The sequence below is a fragment of the Oncorhynchus clarkii genome, chromosome 10 (genome assembly GCF_045791955.1).
Source record: "Oncorhynchus clarkii lewisi isolate Uvic-CL-2024 chromosome 10, UVic_Ocla_1.0, whole genome shotgun sequence".
NCBI lineage: Eukaryota > Metazoa > Chordata > Actinopteri > Salmoniformes > Salmonidae > Oncorhynchus > Oncorhynchus clarkii.
Window position 1 is genome coordinate 59,176,073 of NC_092156.1, and position 9,757 is coordinate 59,185,829.

Genomic DNA, 9,757 nt, shown 5'->3' on the forward strand with positions numbered 1-9,757 from the left:
TAAAGTTGGATTACAAAAGTAGTTTGAAGTGTTTTGTCAAAGTTTATCGGTAACTTTTTTAAATAAAAAAAATTACGGTGCGTTTTGGAACGGTGCTTTTCCATGGATCAGACGGCCTTCATAAATGGACATTTTGGGTATACATGGACAAATTTAATCGAACAAAATACCCAATTGTGATGTTTATGGGACATATAGGAGTGCCAACAAAGAAGCTCGTCAAAGGTAATGAATGTTTTATATTTTATTTCTGCGTTTTGTGTAGCGCCGGCTACGCTAATTATTCTGTTTACGTCCCCTTTGTGTATTTCGGGGGTTGCATGCTATCAGATAATAGCTTCTCATGCTTTCGCCGAAAAGCATTTGAAAAATCTGACATGTTGGCTAGATTCACAACGAGTGTAGCTCGTACCCTGCATGTGTGTTTTAATGAAAGTTTGAGTTGTATCGAGAACTATTAGTTGTCACTCTGAAATTTCCGCTGATGTCCGCTGATGTTGATCCCTGTACAGGGACAGCAGCCGTAACAGGTTTTAAGTGCCACAAACAAATACAACTTCCCACACAGAAAGGAGGGAACGGGCTACCTAAGTATGGTTCCCAATCAGAGACTACGATAGACAGCTGTCCCTGACTGAGAACCATACCCGGCCAAAGAATGCCCACCCCGGTTCACACCCTGACCAAACCAAATAGAGACATAAAAAGTACCCCCCCAAAGGTGCCGACTCCGGCCCAAAACCTGTAGAGAGTGTCTGGTTGGGCATCTATACGCGGTGGCGGATCAGGTGCGGGACGCAGATCCGGCTCCACAACTGGCTCACCCCACTTTGGTGGCACCTCTGGTGCGGGGACCCTCGTCGCCGACCCCGGACTGGGAACCCTCATTGCGGGCCCTGGACTGGGAAGCCTCGTAGCGGGCCCCGGACTGGGCACCCTTGTTGCAGGCCCCGGACTGGGCACCCTCGTAGCGGGCTCCGGACTGGGGACCGTCGCTGGGCACCCTCACTGGAGGCTCGGGACTGGAGACCGTTGCTGGAGACTCCGGACTGGGGACCCTCACTGCTGGGAGGAGACGTATAGACAGCCTGGTGCGTGGGGCTGCCACAGGGCCCACCAGGCTGGGGAGACATACAGGAGGCCTGGTCCTTAGAGGAGGCACAGGATGAACAGGATGAACCGGGCTGTGGGGGAGCACTGGAGATCTGGTGCTTAACACGTGCACCTCTCCTTTTGGCTGCATGCCCACTTTAGCTGGCACGTGCGGGAAGCTGGAACAGGCCGCACTGGGTTCTCCTGGCAAACTGGGGATACCGTGTGTAGAGCTGGTGCAGGATAACCCGGGCCTAAGAGACACACCGGAGACCAGGAGCGCTGAGCCGGCACAATCCCTCCTGGCTGAATGCCAACTCTAGCACGGCAACTGCGGGGAGCTTGCAGAGAGCACACCGGGCTATGAGAGAGCACTGGAGACACTCGGCCCAGAGCCGCATAACATGGTGGCTGACTAGTCACTCTCTCCCCACGGTGAGCATGGGGAGTTGGCTCAGTTCTTTAACCTGACTCCGCCAATCTCCCCGTGTGCCCCCTCTCGGGCTGCCTCTCGTGCTTGCTTCGCTGATTTGCCTCCTCATATTGCCGCCGCTCTGCTTTAGCTGCCTCCAGTTCCTCCCTTGGATGGCGATACTCCCCAGCCTGCCTCCAGGGTCCCTTACCGTCCAGGATCTCCTCACATGTGCAGGAGTCCCTTTCACCACCCTGCTTGGTCCTTTGGTGGTGGGAAGTTCTGTCACGGCCGTTGCTGGAGGCTTCGTGCCATGACTCCTCACTGGAGGCTTCGTGCCCTGGATCATCACTGGAGGCTTTGTGCCATGGATCATCACTGGAGGCTTTGTGCCATGGATCATCACTGGAGGCTTCGTGCCCTGGATCATCACTGGAGGCTTCGTGCCATGGATCATCACTGGAGGCTTCTTGCCATGGATCATCACTGGAGGCTTTGTGCCATGGATCACCACCGGAGGCTTCTTGCCATGGATCATCACTGGAGGCGTCTTGCCATGGATAATCCCTGGATGCTTCATGATACAAACAAAGACAACATTCCCACACAGAAAGGAGGGAAAAGGGCTACCTAAGTATGGTTCCTAATCAGAGACGACAATAGACAGCTGTCCCTGATTGAGAACCATACCCGGCCAAAACAAAGAAACACAAAATCATAGAAAACAAAACATAGAATGCCCACCCCGATTCACACCCTGACCAAACCAAATAGAGACACAAAAAGTACCCCCCCCCCCCCTCCCCCCCCCTCCCCCAAAGGTGCGGACTCCGGCCCAAAACCTGTACCTATAGGGGAGGACTGAGTACCCTCGCTGCGGGCCCCGGACTGGGCACCCTCGCTGCGGACCCGGATTGGGCACCCTTGTTGCTGGCCCCCGACTGGGCACCCTCGTTGCAGGTCCCGGACTGGGCACCCTCGTAGCGGGCTCCGGCCTTAGGACCGTCGCTGGGGGCCCCGGACTGGAGACCGTCACTGGAGGCTCGGGACTGGAGACCGTCACTGGAGGCTTGGGACTGGAGACCGTTGCTGGAGACTCCGGACTGGGGACCCTCACTGCTGGGAGGAGACGTATAGACAGCCTGGTGCGTGGGGCTGCCACAGGGCCCACCAGGCTGGGTAGACATACAGGAGGCCTGGTCCTTAGAGGAGGCACAGGATGAACCGTGCTGTGGGGGAGCACTGGAGATCTGGTGCTTAACACGTGCACCTCTCCTTTTGGCTGCATGCCCACTTTAGCTGGCACGTGCGGGAAGCTGGAACAGGCCGCACTGGGTTCTCCTGGCAAACTGGGGATACCGTGTGTAGAGCTGTTGCAGGATAACCCAGGCCTAAGAGACACACCGGAGACCAGGAGCGCTGAGCCGGCACAATCCTTCCTGGCTGAATGCCAACTTGAGCACGGCAACCGCGGGGAGCTTGCGGAGTGCACACCGGGCTATGAGAGTGCACTGGAGACACACGGCCCAGAGCCGCATAACCTGGTGCCTGACTAGTCACTCCCCACGGTGAGCACGGGGAGTTGGCTCAGTTCTATAACCTGACTCCGCCAATCTCCCTTTGTGCCCCCCCAACATTTTCGGGGGGGGGGGGGATGTCTCTCGTGCCTGCTTCGCTGCCTCCAGTTCCTCCCTTGGATGGCGATACTCCCCAGCCTGCCTCCAGGGTCCCTTACCGTCCAGGATCTCCTCCCATGTCCAGGAGTCCCTTTCACAACCCTGCTTGGTCCTTGGTGGTGGGAGGCTTCGTGCCATGACTCCTCACTGGAGGCTTTGTGCCATGGATCATCACCGGAGGCTTCGTGCCATGGATCATCACCGGAGGCTTCGTGCCATGGATCATCACTGGAGGCTTCGTGCCATGACTCCTCACTGGAGGCTTCGTGCCTTGGATCATCACTGGAGGCTTCGTGCCTTGGATCATCACTGGAGGCTTCGTGCCATGGATCATCACTGGATACGTCGTGCCACAAACAAAGACAACTTCCCACACAGAAATGTGGGAAATTGCTACCTAAGTATGGTTCCCAATCAGAGACAACGATAGACAGCTGTCCCTGATTGAGAACCAAACCCGGCCAAAACATAGAAACACAAAATCATAGAAAACAAAACATAGAATGCCCACCCCAAATCACACCCTGACCAAACCAAATAGAGACATAAAAAGGCTCTCGAAGGTCAGGGCGTGACAACTGCATTGAGCACATTGGCCACATCTGTAATGACCCTCCGGAACCTTGTCCAAGAAAGTTTCCCTTTTCTCTGGTGAATAATCAGATTTGACCACAATGTCTCTCACATTTGGGGTTATTTTAAAGACTATACGTGGGGGATATTATTATTAAATGCCTTCCCCAATGGTGAGTCTTAGGTGAAGCACGATGGCACAAAAAGCTTATTTCTCTAAAATGTTATGCACAAATTTGTTTACATCCCTGTTAGTGAGCGTTTATCCTTTGCCAAGATAATACATCCACCTGACAGGTGTGGCATATCAAGAAGCTGATTAAGCAGCATGATCATTACACAGGTGTACCTTGTGCTGGGAACAATAAAAGGCCACTCTAAAATGTGCAATTTTGTCACACCACACAATGCCACAGATGTCTCAAGTTTTGAGGGAGCTTGCCAAATGGCATACTGACTGCAGGAATGTCCACCAGAAATGTGAAAGTTAATTTCTCTATCAACATTGTTTTAGAGAATTTGTCAGTACGTCCATCTGGCCTCACGACCGTAGACCACGTGTTATCATGCCATCCCAGGACCTCCTCATCCGGCTTCTTCACCTGTGGGTTCGTCTGAGAGCAGCCACCCGGACAGCTGATGAAACGGTGGGTTTGCACATCCAAAGAATTTCTGCAAAAACACTCAGAAACCGTCTCAGGGAAGCTCATCTGCATGCTTGTCGTCCTCATCGGGGTCTTGACCTAACTGCAGTTCGGTGTTGTGACCGACTTCAGTGGGCAAATGCTCACCTTCGATAGCCACTGTGCTTTTCATGGATGAATCCCGGTTTCAACTGTACCTGACAGATGGTGTTGTGTGGGTGAGCGGTTTGCTGGTGTCAACATTGTGAATAGAGTGCCCCATGATTGCGGTGGGGTTATGGTATGGGCAGGCATAAGCGACAAACAATGAACACAAATGCATTTTATCTATGACACTTTGAATTCCGAGATACCATGGCAAGATCCTGAGGCCCATTGTTGTGCCGTTCATCTGCCGCAATAACCTCATGTTTCAGCATGATAATGCACAGCCCCATGTCGCAAGGATCTGTCACAATTCCTGAAGCTGAACATGTTCCCATTCTTCCATGGCTTGCATACTCACCAGATATTTCAGCAGCCATTGGGCATGTTTGGGATGTTCTGGATCGACGTGTACGACAGCGTGTTCCACTTCCCGCCAATATACAGCAACTTCGCACAGGCATTGAAGAGGAGTGGGACAAAATTCTACATTCCACAATCAACAGCCTGATCAACTACATCTGATGGAGAGGTGTCGTGCCGCATGAGGCAAGTGGTGGTCCCATCAGATACTGACTGGTTTTCTGATCCACGCCCCTCTTTTTTTTTAAGGCATCTGTGACCAACGGTCATGTATTCCCAGTGGTGAAATACATAGATTTGGAACTAATTAATTTATTTCAATTGACTGAATTCCTTATATGAACTGTAACTCCGTAAAATCTTAGAAATTGTTGCATGTTGCGATTAATATTTTTTTTCTGTATATTTTGTAAGATGAGACCTTGAGGACTAAAATAAATAGTATTGTAGTGTTGACTCAAGCCAAACACCCGTAAGTCCGAATGTGCACTTCCACATTTCCATATCCTAAAACCCATGTAATATACAGTGTCAATGTTCACGATCACTTTGTTTGATGTACAGTTGCAAGACAACCTGGTGTTATAACCCTGGGTTGTCTTGAACAGAGTGAGCCTTGGTTTGTTGCGTTGTGAAGAAAATTTGTCGCGGACCACACGTCTGAATGCAGTCCATTCTCTGCGCACCAAAATTACGATCTGCTTCTCTGAATTGACTTGTGAAAGTCTAACACTGTAAGATCATAGGTTATAATTTAGCTTGTTATGTTTGCAATAGAACAGAGCTTTCGAATAATGCACACCTGACTCAGATTGTGATTTATAATGGACCGTTCTTTGGATTGTGTAAACAACAACAGTACAAACAATCCAATCAAGCTTTATTTATACAGCACATTTCAGACATGGAATGCAACGCAATGTGCTTTACAGGAAGAAAGAATGAATGAAAGCAATGAAAATAAAAGTTGAAATATTTACTACACAACAAACACAAGATAAAAAAAACTAAAGAATGACACAAACTGGATTACTAAAAAGCACCCTAAGGAAAAGCAAAGCTAAAAGCTAAAGCTATTTTAAACATGTCCACAGTTTCAGCACCCCTCAGGTTTTCTGGCAGGCTATTCCAGGGGCTGGGGGCATAATTACGAAACACTCTCCATGCCTCTTGGTCCTAGTCTTTGGGAAAGTTAAAAGGCCAGAGGACCCGAGGGACCTACTGGGTACATAACTTAAAAGTATGTGGAGGGCTGTGTTCCAAAAAAACAAACAAATACAAGTGCTTGCTCTAGTTCCGGCACAGCTAGGAGAGCAAAAAAAAAAGCACCTTAACTTGAAGACTCTTCTTTTAGTCATACAATAACATTTAAATTACGTAGGAACTGTGCTCAATTTGGAGAGGTATGTGGCCACTTGGAAACACCAGTTAGACCTCTCACTCAAACAGTTTTCATTTTTTTGCACCTACTCAAAAGTCTCTATGAATATTCTTATCACGTTACTGAATGTATCTAGAGTATTTTCAGATTTTGTTAACAACAAATACGGCGAAAAGTACAGTAAATGTGAAGTACACAGAAAATCATCAGTGTAATGTTTGGATTCTGTCTTGTATCAGGTGAACTGTTGCGTCCTCACCTTTAGTCTAATAATTTTCCCAGAATCTCCAAACTGTTGACTTTTAAATTGATACCATGTTTATGCATATGCTTTCCATATTCCTTCTGTAAGAAACATGTCCATTTAGTCCTATCCATATAGGCCAATTCCAAAGAGTGTAAGGGGAATATGTTTTTACTAAGAGTGTTATTATATTATTGATTGATTGACTATGGCTTTCCAAGTCACCCAACGGTGCTACAGTATTTGCAGAGATAGTTTTCGTTAAATGTGATTTTTCAGCCAATATTGACCAGAAACAAGCTACGTTACCAGAACAAGTGATCTATTGATTCTGTCTCTTTGCAGCAAAATCTTCAGAGCTGGGATGGTCGTATCCCCCATATACATAACATTCTATTGGTAGAAAGAACTTTGTATTATAATTTAAATTAAAAAACGATGTTTTGAATCAAGAGTTGTTTTGTGTATCAGTGCTTAAAACATGTGCCATGGAATCGGCACATCAGAAATCTCTTCCCAACTATTTTGCAACCTGTATGGCGCAGCTGTCAATTTGTTGGTCCTTATATAGAACTGGATCATTTTTTTTAATCGATCACAATTTTTTTTAAACAATTTTGGTTTTTAATGAAGGGTCGACAGACAAGGTCCATGCCTCCTACAGCTTCTACTTGCCTCCTCTATTTTTGTTAACTGCGTGTGTGACAGAACTCCACCAATCCTGGTTATAATATCATTTACAAAGATTATATAGTTAACATTTTTTTTACCAGGAATAATGTTTTTTTAAATTGATTAGTAATTTTGAGTTTAAACATAATATTTGTTGTATTATTTGTTCTGTCTTTTCTGGTGGATGAAACTGTAATTGCGACCAGCTTTCTAATTGCGACCAGCTTTCTACGGCTTGTTTTAAAAATAGCGATATTATGAAGAAGATTTCATTTTCAATTAACCCGAAAGTGAGGTGTTGCATAGCTTACTTAGTGCAGTTGATTACAATTACGTTATATTTTGAGTTAACAGAATTATTCATGGAACAAGTGTGCCAAAGAAATGTAGTAAAATAAGTGATTTTGTGGTCGAACTGCTATAGGTTAAAATACGTGGTTCCTTGACAAAGTTCATTCAGTCATGTGTCTGATAAAGTTACACAAACAACAATGATTCAAAGGTTAAATACATTATGATATAAGATATGCCTCAAAGACCCCAGCATCATCATGACATGAAGTAAAAGATGATCTACATTTCATTGATGGCTTCAGTTTTTAGGGTTGACTTTCCCAGGCCACAGTACGTGCTACTTCGTTGTATTTTGACAGCATGAATCGGGCCTGGGCACCTGGAGAAATGGCCATACTGGACTCATAAACATAGACATCATACTCAGGTATCTCCTCTGAGGAAATCTCTTTAGTGAAAGACCCTGCCCACTGGAAGGTTTGGTACTTGTTGTTGCTGACACTGTTCGCAGAGTAGTACCCTACCCACGAGTAATTAAACACCTCCTTCCAGTCAGCGAAGGACTTCTTCACGAACAGGCGAGCGCAGGCATAGCCATTTTTAGTGTAGAGTTGCAGACTGGCATCGTAGCCTTTCACGACAATGGGAATCAAACCGTCCGCATCGTCAAATTCGGCACCTCTCCAGACTTCCCTGTCGTTCATGTCCCAGAGAGATTTCCCTTTAAGTAGCCTGACCTGAAGACCGGGGTTCAGGGCCACGGAAACGTCTGAGGTTCCAGATGTGTCGTTGCCGACGGAGGACTCAGCTAGTTTGGTCGTACTAGCATCGTCCTTGAAAAGCCCCACAACCATGTAACGGTCCATGATGGACTTTGGTAGGTTGCTCCAACTCATTTTCAGGTAGCCGTTCTCGGCTGGTTTGACGTCAAGTTTCAGCAGGTGACAATCGTCCTCAGTCTTGATTTCCACCATCTGAAGCCTTTGATATCGGACCGACTTTGCGGAACAGACTTGAAATTCGGGTGTCGGGCACGTTTGATATCCTGATTGCGTCAGAAATGCCTCCAGACCGGCCAATCTGTTGTTCCTTCCTCTGACCATCTGTAACGTCTGGATTTCTCGTAAGAGGTCGAAGCCAATACTATTTGTGTGATTTGGATCAAAGGAATTCACTTGGTTGTCATTGAGAGGAGACATTTGAGTGACAAAGACCTCGTCCAACCTGAACTGATTTGACCCATTGGCCCGGGCAACCCTGACAATCATCCGATCCCTGTTTCTGTTCCCCGACTTCAGTGAGTTGTAGTAGTTTTGAGTGATATACTCAGGCAAGGCCCAAGATTTAGCCTTACTGATATCCCCCACTGCATAGTAAGCTTGCCTCTTTGGATCGGTCAGAGCTGGGAGGAAACTGTCGTTATTATTGAAGTAACCAAAGCCATAGTCACCTCTGGCTGGATCGAAATGGGTTTGGATGATGTCATGGCTTTTGTCAATCTCTGATTGGTCAACAAACCAGTAAAGCAGATGGAGACCATGTCGTGGGAAGATGTTGCCGTACCATATACCTCTCAGATCCCTGATTGTATCAATGGTCGGAAATGTAGAGGCAGTGTACAGAAAGAGGAGCAGGAGGGAACAGCAGAATAAGGTGTACGATGCCATGATCAACCTGAGACAGAGAGAGTGTGAGAGAGCAACATGTCAACATGCACATTTTCTATACTCAAAAAAGTGACCATATTGAAGTCACATCTGTCGCAACTGATGTCTTTTGCCAAAGGAAATGTATAAAACATGAAAGTATAACTTTTAGAAAGGCTCAATCTCTTTTCTGATTCAGTACGGCATGTGTATATCATAAAGACATCAACATTATGTGTCCCATGTATTGTAGTAAGGATATATAGTACGGCAACTAGCATCTTACCTGCTCTTGAAGCTCTTGTCTTTTCGCAGTGTATCTTATTACTGAGAGATTTGGTGTATTTATATTTGTTCATACCCATTGTGCAAGCATACCATGCTGAAGGCCACTCCGTGTGTGGACTGCTGATGTCTGGAGTGTTATTGGGTCACGTCTGTTGATAACAGTTATTGGTTAAGTTTTGCAGGTGCTCAATAGATTTGATTATTCTTCTTTTTCCCCGGCAAATATATCCAGTAGCTACTTTGTTTTGTCATGAACTGTACATATTGACCATGGACAAATTGTGCTAGTTTTTCCTTCTAGTACTTTTTTGGATCAAAGAAAAGCTTT